Source organism: Ammospiza nelsoni, chromosome 17, assembly GCF_027579445.1.
Source record: "Ammospiza nelsoni isolate bAmmNel1 chromosome 17, bAmmNel1.pri, whole genome shotgun sequence".
Classification (NCBI taxonomy): Eukaryota; Metazoa; Chordata; class Aves; order Passeriformes; family Passerellidae; genus Ammospiza; species Ammospiza nelsoni.
In genome coordinates this window covers 7,589,089-7,606,488 of record NC_080649.1, presented here as the reverse complement: position 1 = coordinate 7,606,488, position 17,400 = coordinate 7,589,089, and the positions used below count along the sequence as shown (strand labels likewise).

Genomic DNA, 17,400 nt, shown 5'->3' with positions numbered 1-17,400 from the left:
AAGGGAAAGTAGTTATTCAGCTGTGTTCAGAACTGGGTTATCAAATTAGCTTCAGCCACTTTCAATTACAGAATCTTATGGTTTTGAAATGAGCTCTAAATGAGGGGCTATAATTCTTTGTCGACAGTGAGCAAAAAAGAACATAATCATCATTATTTAACAGGGGCCTACAGCCCAGCTAGCTCCCAGATAAGTTCATCCAAGAGAAAAAAGGATTCAATTGGTATAAGCAAGCAAAAGATTATCAGCTGGCCAGGCTTCAGTGCATTTCTCCATCCTGCAGCTAAGGAAGTGACCTTGGGATCCATCCAGGAGGGATTTACTCCCAGAGCCATTCTGAATCACGAGTTAATTAAACATAAATACATAAGAAAAATCAGAGCAGTAGGGGCTGTCCCAGGCATGCATTATTCCACCTTTAGCTGGGCTTTGTTCTGCCAGGGCTTCCTCTCTGCCTGGAGGCTGTTGTTGTTATTATAATGGCATTGTTAAATCCTACCTGTCTGAGGCTGCTGCTCACAGTGACAAGGAGAGAGAAGAGATGGGCTCATGCCAGTACAAAGAAGGTTCATTTGTGAGCTCAGGCAGCCTCCTGTAACAAGGCAGTGCCTGCCCCACTTCCCCTCCTTGTCCCTTGAGGTGGTGCTCACAGGGGTCCCAGGACGAGGGGAGAGAGGGGAATCTTGACTCCATGTTTCAGAAGGGTGATTTATTATTTTATTATATATATTACATTAAAAGAAAATTACATATTAAAACTATACTAAAAGAATAGAAGAAAAGATTTCATCAGAAGGCTAGCAAGGAATAGAAAGGAAAATGGAATGATAATAAAATCTTGTGACTGACCAGTGAGTCCAACACAGCTGGACTGTGATTGGCCATTAATTAAAAACAACCACATGACACCAATCAAAGATGCACCTGTTGCATTCCGCAGATAATTATTTTTTACATTTTGTTTCTGAGGCCTCTCAACTTCTCAGGAGAAAAGATCCTAGCAAAAGGATTTTTCATACAATGTGTCTGTGACAGTCCCTGCACACAGAGAGGGAGCAGCTTCTGCTGGGGCTGTGGACCACAGGAGCAGGTGTGCCAGGGCACTGCACAGGGTCTGGGGGATATGGTGACATCCCATCACCATCCTCACAGTCCCCTGGAGGAACCCACTCCCAGGATCAAGGGAATGGCTCCCTCCCAGCCTCCCACACCTCTGAGGCCATTTCCCTAACCCAGATTCCTCTGAAATCGGTGTAAATACACACAGGATGCTGAGCTACAGCCTCTCTTTTTTCAGTGCCTCCACCTGGACATGAGGGACCATGGTTCTGCTCTGTACTTGAGCACAGCAGCTGCAGGGCTGAGTGTGAGGAGGTGAGAAACTCCAGGGTGAGCAGCTTGGGGCTGTGTCCATGTGGGAGCACACAGTGCCATCCATGGATGAGCACACCATGGGCTGGTCTGCACTCTTCCCTCCACTGCACACTCCTAACACAAGGTAAGTGTGAAGCCATCTGAGAGGTCTTGAGAGTAAATTCTTATCTGACCCATCTTACACGAAGTTGAAGGTGTAATTACCCCCCAACTCCAGACCAACTCCTCTAATTAATGAGCTTGCACCACCCCTGATGTAGTGGAGAAAGAAACAGCACCAGATTAAAGCAAGGTGGGGGTAGGGAAGCAAGTTTTGAACACTTTCTGCTGCATTTTCAGGAAGATTTTACAGAACAGGTGGGCAATCCAAAGGCCATTTTCTTTCTCCCACTCACTGGTTTTCAAAGGTGAAATTTACTGCCTTCTGGCTGTTGGGAGCTTTGGCCCAAATATCTGGGGCAAAATTCTGTCTCTGCTGAAGTCAAGGGAGTTTTGCCATTAATTTCAACAGGCCATTGGTTCTTTTGTTTTTGTTCTGTGTTTCTGAATCATCATGGCCCTCAGGCCTGGGAATGTATTTCGATTTACACACAGTCATGAATGCACACACAAATAAAAGCAACAGAGAAAGAAACCATTTCTTCTCAAGTCTCACAGCTTTTATTAATTTTTGCAGTCTTTGTTCTGTACATTAATTTTATTTTCGACAAGATTTCTATTCTATACCAGTTACAAAATGGATATCTGGAGAAAACTCATGCCATTTAAACATAGATTTGTTATTCCTGATGTTGTCAGGAATGCAGACATTGACTTTCCTGGTTTCCTTGACAGTTTTGTCAGGTTTATTCTTTTCATTATGAATGGAGTTTCACTGACAATACCTAATAGCTGCTGGAATTACACCTAAGTTTTCCTTGGGAAAAATCAAAATATTATAAGTGAAAATTGAATTATTGTAAGCAGTGGGAATATGGAGGTCAGTCACTTGTGCAGGGTAAGACTGCATCCTGAAAAGGTGCAGAATGTCTCCTCAATGGATGCATTGCTTTACAAAGGGTTATAGCATTTGCTCTCATCTTGCTGATCAGAATGGCAAAGAGCTTTCATTTTAGAAACTTAAAGTTGATAGAAAATTAATGTTCCGATTATCCCTGGAGTGAAAGAATTTCTTTTCTCACCAGAAATAGGGATATTGGGAAGAACAGCATGGAGCTTGGGCACACTGGGGTAGGATGCTGTGAGGAATGTCAGGAAAGGAGTTTCATTTGGGTGTTGAATGAACAAGCAGGGCTCAGGCTCACTCCTGGGGCTGTTGCCAGCCTTGTGTGCCTCTTCCATGACTTTGTTTCACTTCCCTGAAACAGAGCTTGATCTTTCACCTTCCTTTTATTTTATTATTTTTTTTCCCTGTGTTGATACTTTGCAGGAAACAGAGACTCTCAGGGGCTTGATTTTGTCTGGTCCACTTAGCCCTGCTATTAATTAAAGTGTTATTAATTATAGACAGTTCTGTTTACATCTGCCATTTCACAAAGTGCTAGTTGGCTCCTGGAGAACCCATCATCAACACTGTTAGTGCCAGGAAGATCATTCCAATTTTTAACTCTAAACAGGAAAAGTCTTCTCTCAAGAAATCTGAGAAATTTTCTGCACTTTCTCTTTAGCTTTCAATAAAGTAAAATCCCCATGCCTCCTGCATAGAGAGCAGTACCTGTGCACCCATAGTCTGTGAGAGGAATTAGCATTTTAGTGGGCAAAACAGAGAGGCAGCTGGCCTGGCTGTGCTGTGTTTACACACCTCATTCTCCCAAACCTTTGTTAAATGGTCTAATGAAACAAGGTGCTCTGAGGGAAAAGCCCATTTAACAGAGTAACAAATCCCATTAGCTCAGTGGAGCTGGAAATCTACTGCATAATAAATTAACTCCAAATTCGTGGCTTTGAACATAAATTTCCAGGTCTAGGCTGATACATTTTTTAAGCTCGTATGCAACTTGGCTAATAAGCTCTGCACTGGTTTTCCTTCATTTCCATCATGCATTTTGATAATATTTTTCTCTCAGTTTCTACCAGAGCAGCAGTTTTATTGCTCAGTCCTGCTGCACGAGGCAGAGCTGCTGTTTATTGACTGCAGGAGCACTTTGTGTGAGACACAAGATGGAAGGTACCACCCAGACCTGTAAGAAAAAGACTGGCCCTGTCCCAAAGGCCTGGCAGTCCAAGGCACTTTAATAATTAAAGTCCACATATGCACAGACTGGGGAGAGGAGTAATGCTGTCTCTGAGTGACACAGTCAGCTGCACACAGGCCAGTTCAGGATGGAAAATAGCATTGGCTGCACATGCCTTGGTGCCTTGCCCACAGTAATAAGCCAGGAGACAGGTTTTACTGATCTGGATTTAATTCAGCACAAATGTGGCTGTGCAACTTTCAGGCCAGATCTGCCCACTGCACTGTGGGAACCCACTTGGGGCTCATCCAGCAGCTCAGCTCAAGGCTCTGTCCTGTCGTGTAAGAATCTGCTGCCTCCAGTGCAGAACACATCAAGCGTTGTCTTGAACTCTTGTCCCACTGGCATGCTGCCAGAGAGACAGAAAATAGTAAACACTGTGAAATCCTGGTGGAATTAATTTGAGCCACCCTCTTTTCAGTTACTGCTTCTGGCTGATCACTGTGGCTACATGGATTAAACAGCGAAGTCACCAAATCAAACTACTTGAATAAAAGCTGGATTTCCATCTTGTGAAGCCAGAATGCATCTTGCAAAGCTTTCCAGTGGCAAGATGGCTCAGCCAGGTTATATAATTGGCACCCTCACAAGCTTTTCATCCTTGTCTGAGTGGTGCTCGAAAGGAGTGAAGTTCTCTCCTACCCTCGAAAATATCGATGAATCTCAGAGTGCTCACTGCTGAATGTCCCACTGATCACAAGGAGCCAAGGGCACACCAAACCTCAGCATCAACAAGGAAAAAAGCTTCTGGAAAGACAACCTTTGTACTCTTAAAAGAAAAAAAAACCCTAAAAATCAGTGATTCTCAGGAGCATTCCCACCAAATTCATTTAGATCCCTTGGTTCACCAAGAGCTACAGAGGCCTCTAACCCAGAGGCTATTTTTTTACAGCTTATATTCAGGAATAGCTGAAATCTCTGCCTTTCTGTGGCAGGCTGGAGGCTTTGCCTGCCTGCCAGGGCATGCCATGGTGGTGTTTTGACCCCCTTGAAAAAATACTCCCAGCCTCCCCAGGCACCAGGTGAACTTGTGCCTTTCACCCTGCTCTGCCTGACCATGGGAGCACCTCCCAGGGCTCGAGTTCAAGCAGGAGGTGAGTCTGTCCTTGTGGGCTGACTGCACACTTCTGAAAGGCAACAAGGATGCAGACAGTGAGCTAAAATCTAACTCACTGGGGTGAATCAATTCTGATGTAACTTCATGCATGGCGGTAAAATTACACTCAGCCAGGATCTGTACATGCTGAGTACAATACTGAATTTATGACTGTCTCCTATGGAGCAAGTAAGACCTTTCTGGAAGGAGAACTTGCAAGGGTAGAACACCATCATTGCTCAGGTACACCAGCAAGGTTACCTGGGTGGTGTAGAGAAATCTTTGTTAATATTCAAATTAATATCAAACCCTCTGCAGAGTGCCAGGCCCTGTGGAGCAGATGTGCAGGTGGAGGAGAACTCTCCCAGCTGAGCTGTAGCTGCTGGATCTCCTCAGCCAGATTTTTTCCCCCTTTGGCTGTTTATCCCACATGAGAAGAAAAGCCAAGTGCAACTTGCACAGCAAATTAGCAAGTCTCCATTGGCACATGCTCCCAGGAGAATTTCCACCAGTGTCATCCATGGGATGTGTGCTGGGGACAGCCCTGCCTGGGCTACAGGGCAGAGCCTGGATGGATCTGGTGGCACTTCTCCACTTGCATTGTGGAGTCTGAAACCTTTCCATGTTCCACTGTGCATTTTCAGGATGTTTCTGGCTGAAGGTAGTGTTGTTTAGCTCCTGTTTTATTTCCTGGAGTTAGCTGGACTAAATCAAGATGCTGGAGTTAGAGTAGCTTGTGGGGAAGCAGGGAATTGCTGGTGAAGCATTTTTGTAGGTCTATATGGTAGAAAAATGAATCAATTATTAAATACTGAGGGGGAAAAATCCATAAACAGTATTTCTGCTGTCATACAGCTCAGCTTGGTCAAATAACCTGCTGAAGAAGAAAATCATTCCAGGTGATGCTTTAGAGAAAGTGTCCCAGGCCTGTGCCTTAGCCCATGTTACAGAGCCCAGCACCACATTAGGGGACTTGCCATCAGACATGGGATATAGAAGGGAGTGGGGCTCCAGAAGTCTGTTTTCTGAGGTTAAAGCAATCATTACATGAGGAGGGTTTAGGTTTGGGTTGATTTTTGAGTATTAGAGCTGTGTACAAGCAGCTTCTACACTGGAGTCACATAAAGAGCTAAGATGAACTTGGTAAATGTTCTGTGCTGCTACCCTTAGTAAGAACCAGTTCATTGTACCAAACTCAAAGCCACAGCAGAGCTCTGATGCTTGTGAAAGTTAATACTCCTAAAAATGACAATTGCCATGTCCCATAAAGTTCACTGCACCCTGTTGTCTAATGTCTCTGCACTCCTGTCACTTGGCAATTTCTACATTGCCATTTTAAATGGTAAGTATTAACAACTAAGATGTATTTTATTGCTTATTGAAGAGATGGAAGATTCATGGAGACTATTTCTTCTGGTGCATGAGAGGTTCATAGACTGCTTTGACCATGGATGTTAAAACTGGAATTGAACTCATCCGTATTTCTAAATGTATAAAGCAAAGATGAGCTCTCCTGGGCTGCACTTACAGCTTTACACTAAGAGACTCAGCAGCTCTTCATAAGTTTCATATGAGCATCACTTGATTATTTGAGATTTTTGAAACTATAAAAGCATTTAAATATGGGGACATCCTGTCAGAGCTGCCAGCTCTCAGATATTTTTATAAATAGCAAACAGCATTTTTTTCTGTTAAGGCAAAGTTCAAATAGAGAAAAGCATCTTGGTTTCTTCTGTGTGCATTTTTGTGTAGTAGCTTCTCAAAGGGCAGCTCCTAAAATAAAACTGTTTACATTAACCTCCTCAGATAAAAACATTTCACTTCTAAGACTGAGCATAAAATTTTGACATCTTGCACTTGAGCTCTGATGTGCCTTGCTCCCATATTTTGCCCAGAGGGTTGAATATTGTTCCATTACTAATACAAATGGAAGAGCTTTTGTTTCAATTCAGGCTCTTCAAAGAAACTCTCTTCAAGTCATCAAGGTCCAGCCACTGTCCTCTTTTAATCTCTAGCTATAGCTTTCTTGATTTTCACTTACTGTTAAAAATCTATTTTCTGCTCACCCTTTTATAACCTGAATATAATAACATTTTTTTCTTTTCCTCCCTCTTCTCCTTGCTTGTCTGTCTTGCTTTGCCATGCCCTTGTGAGGGTGTATTCTGCTTCAATTCTCTGCAATACAACTTGAACCCTGGAGAATGCACAAGTGTGTCTGAAGAAGGAGGTACCAGGGCAGAAGTTCCCAATACCCAAGAGGACAGAATTATTTCAAATAATGGTTAGATTTATTGTTAGGTACTGCAAACTTGTGTGTTTTGGAGGAGTCCAGTTCCTTGTCTGTGAACCCTGTAATTGGTGTAAGCAATTGTTATTGTGGTTCATGTGCTCATTTAGTGTTTCAGTACTCAAGTTCATTGCTCCACAAGCAGTGCAGTGCTCTCCTAAATAAAATGAAGAAATGTTTGTTTCCCTGTGGTGGATGCAAATGAAGGAAGTGCTGCTTCTGACAAAAACTTCATAACAGCTGCAAAAATGACGTAGTATCACATTTTCTTTTTAGTAAACTTGGACTTTCTTTTTAGCATTTCTGTACAGTTTTACTGCATCATATATGTACAAATTACAGTTCTGAGGGCATTCAGAACATTGTTGCAGTAGTCTCTTGGCTTTGCTTAGAATCTGATTCAGATTAACTACACTGGTGTATGAATCTGCTGAAGTGAAAGTGTCACTTTCCTAATAGAGTTTTGTTCTATGGCTGCACTGCTAATGACCTGGTTACTCTGCTTCCTAGGAACAGCCTAATTAAAGGTTTGACATTGAAAAAGTGATCAAAATTTGCATGGGGAGATATTGAATTAATTTATTTTCTTCCTGGTGAGTTGTTAAGTAATAACATGCATTTTGGTAAATGTGGACCTCTGATCCAATGGACTTGCTGGACAGAAACATCTGTTTAAAGGCTGGCATTTATTCCTCACTGGTTTCTTTTGCATGTGTTTAATGTTAACCAGATATTACAAAGGATCTATGCAGAGCAGGGGGTGAAACGTTTCTGACAGGATCATACCTATAACTCTGCATATGTATTTACTTTTGAATGTGCCTTTGAGGTTTTATAGGATTCTGCTTCATGACATTTCCTGGGTGAATCACTAATGCAGGGTCAGGTTCTGGGGAGTCTCACTTGTACCAAGCAGGGCACATTTCCCACAGCAGCCCCACTGGAGGAACAGACTGGCAAACCCAGATCAGTAACACTGCTGGAATCTGTCCCCTTGTTGGCTGAGGAATACTGATATACTGGGTATATCAGCATTCCTCATTCCTAAGCTGGATTCACCAATATGTATATATCTAAAAGGCACTTGTTTCTGCAATAAGCATGGAATAAGCCCTTGTACAGTCACAATGGCATAATTCTTCTTCTCAATTCAGCTGTATGGGCTAAGTGAAGTTATAGTAGTCCAAATTAGTCATTGATGTATGGCAGAGATGCTGCAGAAGTACTGGAGGGAGCTTTGCTCCTGCTGTTGCATTGTCAGAGAACTGTTCATCTGGCTCCCCTAACATGATATACAGTGTTTTCAAAAGGATTCAAACCTTCAGGCAACTTTACTCTCATCTCTAGTGCTTGAAATGCAACATGTAAATCAACTCTGGGCAATTGCAATCATTTCCAGGAGCACTGCAGGCACATGACTGAGTGCATGGTAGGGAACAACATTCTGCGCACTGAACATCCACAGAGCTCAGGAGTGTCAGTGCCTCTTCCCTGCTTTAAAACCATGTGTGTACATGTGCAAATTTCTGTATTACTATTTCTGCTCAGGGAGGAAGGAAAGTCTCACTGGTCATCACCAGCTCATGAGTGAAATAAACCTGGAATTATCATAATTTACATGTTAACTGTTTCCATGTCTCTTCTTCTGCTGGTTGTCAGTAGTTGTAACAAGAATTAGTGCTTTAGCATATCAGACTTAAGTAGAGAAGGCTCTTGTAGCCAGCTCACAAATACATTCCATTTTTCCTGGGGATGATGATGTATTTTGAGGGCTTGAGTACCAGACTTCTAGGAATGCAAAATTCAAATGTTTGAGGATCCACTAGCCAAATGGACAAAGCTACCAAAAGAAGGGCAAGAGTTCTTATTATAAAATCAGCAAGGGAAAGTCTGAGTGTACCATAATTCTGTTGGTAATCCTAAATTCTGCTGAGTAATTCTCTATAGGAACAGAAAATCTTCTGCATGAAGGGCTGACCCACTTCAAGCAGGAAAACTTCATATCAGAGACAAGTAACAAGTTAACAAGAATCATTCAGGGAGTTATTTAAATCTGATAAACACAATGGGGAAAAGCTCTCTTGAGAGAACCAGGGAGACCTGCAGCAATTCCCTGCATTTCCTGCAGACAGTGTGTCAGTCCTGCCATCCTGCCTGACCTCTCTGTTGTCCAGTTCTGCTCAGAGTTAACTGAAATGTGCTGATCTGAACAGAATAGAGGGCCCTGTATCAAGGCAGGATCTGTATTAATTTATAACTGAACTAATTTATTCCTGTGCCTGCGCCCCAGAGGTCTTTACTACAGCTGTAGACATCCAGAGCCAGGAGGATGCTGTGTGGCTCCTTGGGCATGGATTCTGGGGACAAAGCAAAGCCACCAAGTGCATTTTTCACTGTGGGCTGTGGGATTGTCTGTCCTGAGCTCTCTCTGCATTTGTGGTGCAGAGAAAAGGCCCCTGGCAGTGTCCTTGCTCCTGCAGCAGGACCTTGCCTGACTGAGCAGAAACTGAGCCCCTGCATTTCTGCTGGGCCATATGTTTATAAGCTACTTTAACAGCCTGGGTGCCTTCTGCTACCCCTTTCATGTGCTTTAAAGCAAAAATAAATTATCGTTTCATTTTTTGGTTTTTGGTTGGTAGGTTGATTATTTTTGTTGGTTTGGGGGGGGGGGTTTAGGTGGTTTTTTTTTGTGTGTGTGTTTTTTGTTGTCTTGGTTTTTGTGCTTTTTTTTAATTTTTTTTTTGTGTGTGTGTGTGTTGCTGATGGTTTAATATATATTTTCTGGTCTTTGTTTTTCAATGGACTGGGACCAGAATTTTTGATTTGTGCATGCAAAGTACATGGCACCACTGAGCCTAATAAGCTTTCTTTTTTTTTTTTTTTTTTACAAGCCAGAGATGGTAAAGCAGTAGAAATTTCCCTGTTAAATTGGATTATGAGCCCATTGACTGGAGCTGCTCTTCCTGGTCTCTTAGGTTCCAAAGGCATTGCTTGGCCAATGACAGAGTTTTTAGGACGGCTACAATGCAAATTAAGAATACCACAAACATTCTTTTCCCTGTGCCCAAATAATGGTGGCAGTGTATCTGCATAGGCAGGGTGCTAGAGTGAATAAATTCAACCCTTGGGGGAAAAAAAAATAAACAACCTTATTACACCCCAATGCAAGTGAGCAGGAATGCTCATTTTTTTCAGAGGCTTATTAAACCTTGAAAAAGCACAGTGCACAAGAGCAGGAGGATGTGCTGTGGGTAGCTGATTACTGGCCTCAAATGATCTCTCTGGGCACAGCAGAGGAAAATGGAGAAACCTGCACAGGTGAAATGGAGAAGTCAACAAAGTCTATCCCACAGACTCTCACAAAACCAAATATTGTGGAGAGCGTGGAGCCTTTGCAGGGGTTGATCTCAGCAGTGGGTGCAGCAATTGAAGGCTTGGCAAACTCCTTTTGGCCTGGGAAGTAAATTTTAGTGGCCTGTAGGCTTGCATTCTTCTTGCCTGCGTTCAGTGGCCGTCTCTGCCTGAAAACAATGAAAACAATGCCAGCTCGAGGTTCAAGAGGAGCTGCTTGGCCCCGGCACCTCTGGCACAGCAGAGTTTCCCCCAGAGCTGCCGTGCCTCCAGCCCTGGGTGAGGTGTGAGCCCAGGCAGGCTCTGGGTGATGTTTGCTGCCTCAGCACAGCCTCCCTGGCGGGCATGGGAAATGAGGAGAAGTGGGACTTGGTGAGCAAAGTAATGAGGCAATGAATAATGCTAAAATTGTAAATAATTCACAGCCTTTGTGCAGCTCTCTGCACATCCCGCGTTGTGTACACCTGAAACACACCCTTCCGGTGATTTCAAACATTTCAGCAGTGTGGGAGCCAGCCTTGTTCAGTGCTGTTCTAACAGGTAAATCTTGTACATGTTTTACACACAAAAAAATGGTGCCTTTCATGGTACTGCTGAGAATCCATCACTGCTGGTCAAGGCCCTGTGTTGCTAGGCACTAAAAGAGAAAACAAAAAGAGTTTCCAGTCAAAAATGAATGTCAAATGTATGGACACAATGAGGAGAAACACCATGGTTATAGTTACACTGCCCAGCAACCCTCTTATTAGGTGTATCTTGTAGATGTCCCAGGAGAAAAGGGACCTGAAAAAGAGAAAAGTGATGTTTGCATGTGTCAGGACTCTTTGCATGGTTACTGTTCAGCAGAAATGCCTGTGCAGGAGGAGGAAGCTTCTTACTGGCATGGGGTTCTCTCTGTGTACACAGATATGTCTGTGTAGAAGTTTTTGTAACATATATATGTATATTGCTGGTAATAATTACACTGTGCAAAGGAAGAATCATAAATAATGAAGGGAGAATGAGCTTTAGGCAACCTAATTAAAAACCTGGTCTCTTTATTAGTTAGCAAGGTAATCTAAGTCAACCTCTGGCTCTAAAGATTTTCACTGTACTGTAAATGAAATTAATCATCTTTTTAAAAGTATTTTCTTTAGTTCTTCACCTTGGAAAAAGACTTTTGGCTAGAAGTGGATTTTGGAAGAAAATTAATAGAGCCAGCTGGGATTGGAGTTTGGGTTTTGTTGAATTGGTGGTACCTTCTGTGTGAGAATGAAACACTCTGTATATTGCATTCTGTGTGGGTACCTGCTGATCTGGAGTGCTTCACACTCAGTATTTTGTATCCAGGGCAAACTCTTTTCACATAAACTTCCCCTCTTGGGTCCAGTGCTTCTGATAAAGCCTTCTCTCAATTTTATCTCCTCTTAACTGACAAATTGTTTTTCTCTAGGCCTAAGACATTATTAAGATTTCCAGCATTTAATTCAGACTTGTGTTTTGATTGACCCTGTCTGGTAAATGTGGGAAAGAGAGAAGCAATTTTATAGAAATTTCTAGTTCTTTTAAATATTCCACTGCTGAATGAAGTAGATCTTCAATAAAAGCTACTGTGTGCCAGCACATGTGAAATAATTGGTACAGAGATCTCTGCTGGAGTGCTGCTGATGACTTGGATTTAGTAAGGTCTGCCCAAGAAAATTTTTGGGTCCTGTTATTGTGATGAGAGGATGTATAAGAAAATAAATCTTCTTTATGACTAAGGCGATTACTTGTAAAAACAGACATTACTCTTTAAACATCTGTAGGGTTTTAGTCAAGTTTGCATCAGCTGTAAATTTGTTGCAGGGTATTTTCTGTGTATTGAAAGTATTTACCATTATGATTTTTTTCCCTTAATATTTTCATATTTTATGAAGTTTCCAGATTAATTTAGTGAGAGGAGGGGGAGATCTGGAAGAAAAGGGGAAAGATAATTAGCCTTTATGTAACAATCAGGCATGCCAAGTTCTCTTGAATTATTAAACTTAATTAGTTTCATTTATTATTCCTGCAGGCTACAAATATCTGTATTAAATGCCAATCTAAAGTGTGGTGTGTTTGATCTGGTGGGAACATGGATTTGGTAATATACTGCAATGCCACTGATCTTCTGAATAAACCCATGATTCTGCTGTGCTCTCTAAATGAGTAGTAAATGTATTTTCATAGGATGCTGGTGGAAAATAAGAACATCTTAAAATGTACTCAGCATTATGTGACACATCAATAGTACCAAGGATGTTTCAATCTGCTTTTTCTGAAGTTATTCAGGTCTTGATTTCAAAGGCTTGGATGTGTGCAGAACATTATTCATGGCTTGCAACAACCTGAGCAAAACCTTTTTATAGGTGGCACTTCTCCAGGCACGACCTGGCTTCTGAAAAGTGATGTTTTTCCTTGACTTGTGGTTATTCCCCTCTCAGGGTGTTGGTGAAGCCTTGGTAAATAATGCAGCTGCTATCTCCTGTTGAGAAAATGCTTCCTCTCATTTTCACTGTGTACGTGGTGATTTGGTCCCTGCCCTGTGTCAGCTGTGCTGGGGAAACAAAAAAAGGAGAAAACCCTTTTAGCTGTGCTGGGCAAGGAGCAGCCTGAGCAGAGAGGAGAAGACAGGCACAGAGCTTGTCCCTTTGTGGGGGGGAGAATTTTATCTCTAAGGATCTGGGCAGTCTGCAAGTGCTGCGTGAGTTCAGGTCCCTGCTAAGGATCCTCTCAAAGGAAAGTTTTCCTGCAGACTTCTGTCTAGAACAGGGTGTGGAAATAATTTGGTGTGCAGTAGGAATAGGTTGTTTGCATAGATTTTTAATGTGGTTTTTCACACATCAGCTTTTAAAGAGAAGATTTCTCAGAATTCTAGGCACTTTTTGACAGTGCTAACTTTCCAGGTAATTATTTGCAGAATGTCAAAAACCACTTCCAAAGTCAGAGGAACAGCAAGTACAGGAGAGCTGGCTGGAAAGACAGAACTGTGTTGAAGTAGGCCCAACTCAGTCACTTAAAAATGCACTGAAGCCTACAGTTATCTAATTTTGCAAAGAACAGAATCTCCTGGTTCAGCTGACATCTCAGTACTTTGTCTTCATCTTGTGGCTCAGGTGAGATTTTTCCAAACTTCACAAAACAGTGACTTGGTTCAGCTTTTTCCTTCTGACTATATCCAAACTAAAATAATGTAATAAACATCTTAGATCAATTTTACATATCAATTGGTAGTCATGGTAGATTAAACATTGAGGGTAATAAAAATTTCCTTAAATTGTGGGCCTGTCCCTGGGCATGTTTACTGTTACCCTCTCTTTTTGGCACGATGGCATGCACTGTATCTTCATTGTATTCTGGCTGCAAATTAATCTGTGGCAAAGTAAATAATTAGTCTTGTGTATTATTAAAGGCAGTGAAAAAGCAAGAAAGCGTTTTTCATTCTAATGATAGCTCTAGCTAGAAGTGAGTAGGCAAAGTGATGGAAAAGGACATGACTTTTGCCATAATTTTGTTAGAAATTGAAACTGGGGAGAAGGAGGGAGACACAGAAGGGGAAAGAATATAACAAAATGAATGATGTAGTTTTGCCACTCTGTTTTTTTCAGTTCATACCTGCAGCCCTACTGACTGACTGATGATTTACAGCCTTATCAGCTGGATTTTAAATTCTTCTCACATTCCAGGATTTCAGTATTCCCACATGACTGCTCTGCATTAGTGCTGTAATAATGCTGCAATTTGCTATTAATTACCATCCTGCACTGTTTCAATGATGTGATAGATTTTGGTTTAGACTGTAACTGGTCATCCTTTTTAATTACCAAGTAGGGAGGGTGTATATTTCTCTATTGGTTTTGTTTTCTGATCCTGTATTGAAATATGCTCAAAGGTTATCAACAGAATGCTTAGTGAGAGATTGTGTCTTTTAAAGACAACAGAGAGAATGAAGGGAAGAATAGGCAACAGCCTGAAACAGTAAGAGCTGCATAATTTATTAATATTTCTAACTCCTGAGACATTGGTTCCATGTTACAAACAAAGCCTGTCTGTCCAGGACAGAATTTTGAAGGCCGGGGCTTTGGGGATATAATAACTTTCCAAGCTCTGCACACGAACCTGTATCTGCCTGCCAGGGTATCACAAGCAGACTTGACTCATATTGAATGAGTCTTAAATATCTATTGGCATTTTAGGTCAGCAACAACCTGGTTAGAATAATGACTTTAAGTTATCAATAACTTCGGTACTGGCAGCATGTAACAGCACAGTGAGCATGGTGCTTTGGTCTGATTACCCTAAAAGATTCTATCTGCTCCTTCCTGCTCTCATGAACTAAAGGCCCTCTGAAATTAAAACTTTCATCTTTATACCTTTTGTGTAACTGGGTTGTCTTTGAATGAATCAAGTGTATTAAAAATCTGTTTCTTTAAAAGGTTTCCTAATTCACATTCATACATGGATTTGTGCTACCATCTTTATGAGGCTTGGGATGCTTTTCCTGTGGAGGTTAGAGAGGGGAAGGTAAGAATGTGTGCAATTGGGAGTTAATATGAGTGCCCCAGGTGGGAGGGTGTTTTTAATACACAGAATAAAGCACAAAGATAATCCTGAAAGGGATCTATTGATATGAACTGCAGAGAGGAGAGATAACAGGAGAATCTGAAGCAACAGCCAAAATTTCACAGTGAAATAGAGGCTTTAAGGAAAGTGACTTCTAATGAATCACAGAGCTAAATCACTGAGAATTATATTAAACACTTATCCTAAGGGTTTTATTGTTTCTCGACAAGGAACTAAATTCTTCTATAAAACCAGCTGCATTTAACAGCAATTATCATACTTTTATCTGTCACAGTATGTGATGAAATACCTGAGTCTTTAACCAAAACTGGGCATGACCCAGGTCAGTGCTGACAGCAGCTCCTGCTTGCTCTGGGGCAGCCCCAAACTCCTCAGTGCCAACACCGCACTGGTGGCAGGACTGGTGTGAAAAAGCTGCTGACACCAGCTAGCTCTGAACATCTTTATGTTAAAGTTAGATCACAAATGCCCAGTTCTGAATGCTTCTGAGTGCCTGTGATACAAATTGATTTAATTTAGGGTTCGATTTTTATTTATTTATTTCCCATTGGAAATGGGATCTGTGTACTCAGCAGATGCTCAGCTTCTGTCAGGAACTGAACTCTAATTAATTTTCTGTATGTATTCTCTGAGTGGTTTTCCAATGTGGATGAAGCCCTTGAATTTAAAAACACTTGTAAGATCAAAATATCTGAAAATGTGCTTTTTAAAAATCAGCTGTTCTATGAATCAGCACTAAGCTGAAAATAAAATTAGATTTTTCAAGAAAAAAAGGATCTGCAGTCATTCTCCAGATTTATGTTCCTTCACAAATCTAGACAGAAAATCAGATATTGGCAGACTGGGTATAACACTAACTAAATCCATTAAATATAAGACAGGCAGTAAACACACATAAACTGCTGACAGAAAACTTGTTAATCTTCTGGTTTGACCTCAGATGTTAAAAAAAAGGCCTCAATTTCTTCAAATCATTGGGCAAATTTATTGGAGAAAAGTAATACAGGAAACATCCTGGAATATCTCCCTGTATTTGTGGGGCCAAGTTCTGCCATTCAGCATGGCTGAATCCTCTGTTATCCCCTGGGATCAGCTCAGTGCAAATGTCTGGAAGAGCTTTGGTCAAGACTCCAGTTGTCCTTATTCAATTAAAGTCCAAGCAGAAGCAGCAGCTCTCCCAGCCCCCAGAGTGCTACATTTGCAGAGCTTTGGGGTCTCCTGCTCCTGTTTACTTAACAGACACCATCCAAAAGCAGAAGGTTTTATTTTGGATTGATCAGTGTGTCCTGGCTAGGTGAAATATATACTTTATAAAAGGTTTAGCCCAGGAAAATGTAACACTTGGCACCTCATCCTAACTGAATGACACATGGAGCCAGATAAAATGCAGAGTAGGAGCTTTTGTTATACCTGTGAATAAAAACACAAGTGTAGTGGGCATGAACCCAACTTGTGAAAGCAGATCCTCTCCTAAACTCATCCAAGTGTCAAAAAAAAAGAGAAAATATTCAAGGGCTGCAGTTTTTCTTATATATTTGATTTACTGTCCTTTACTGAGGAAAAACAACCAAAGGAGAACAGGCTGTGGGAAAACAGAGGCAAGGAGGGTGCTGAGTCCTCTTACTGTAGTCTGATGTTGTTTTCCTCTCTTATTAAAGGTAATGAGCTTCTATGAGAAATGAACAACTACCAGAGAGGATTTTTGGCAGGGGACAGAGAGGGAAGTCCCCAGCCTGCCCTCCTGGAGCAGAGCAGGGCAGGCACTGAGTGCTGCCCACACATTCCTGAATTCTGGAATCAGCTCCTGCTCCATCTGAGCACATCTCCACCATTCCTCATTTGACAAAGCACATGAACACACTGCTTCATTTCAAATTATGCAAATGGAATAATAAATGGTGATTTCAGTCAACTGACTGCCTGGTGTGAGAGAGCAGAGTGGCTGCATTATTCTCCAGTGCTCTGCAGTGATTTTCTGTGTCTCTATTATATAGGTCCCGGTATAATTCCCTATTGGTAATCCGTTTGTCTGCTTTCTTCAATTTAAAAGCACTTTGAAATAGCAAAAAAGGTGTGCATTCTGAACCATATGTGATTTTTAAAATAAGCTAGGCAACAGCTTTTAAATCTACTGTATTAAGAATCATATTTTGAAGAGATGCTGCTGTTAGCCATGGAGTTGTTCTTTGTTACAGCAATTCACAGTCAACAGATGAAGTCAGATTTCTGTAACTGCAGTTGTGAGGCCTCTAGAAATGTGCCTGACATGCAGCTATCTGCAGCTGGTGCTGTTTAGGATGGGAAGCAGGGAATGCCATCAGGAAAGTGGCAAAAAAAGAGGGAGCAAAATTCCCACCTAACTTCACTCTCTTTATTCCAGTCCTCATTAAATATATTTAGGTACCATTTGTGTGGAGAAATTTGCAAACAATAAGCAGATAAGTTCCTTTGACTCACAAATCCAAAATCAAAAT

General features: G+C 41.6%; 1 long non-coding RNA gene across 1 annotated transcript; it reads left to right on the top strand.

Annotated features, from left to right (window-relative positions):
- The first annotated feature begins 12,938 nt into the window (after window positions 1–12,938).
- Window positions 12,939–16,838, top strand: LOC132080740 (uncharacterized). The gene is made up of 3 exons (XR_009419607.1): window positions 12,939–13,046; window positions 14,779–14,866; window positions 16,585–16,838. It is a non-coding gene; the product is annotated as an uncharacterized LOC132080740 (long non-coding RNA).
- Window positions 16,839–17,400: the final 562 nt, after the last annotated feature.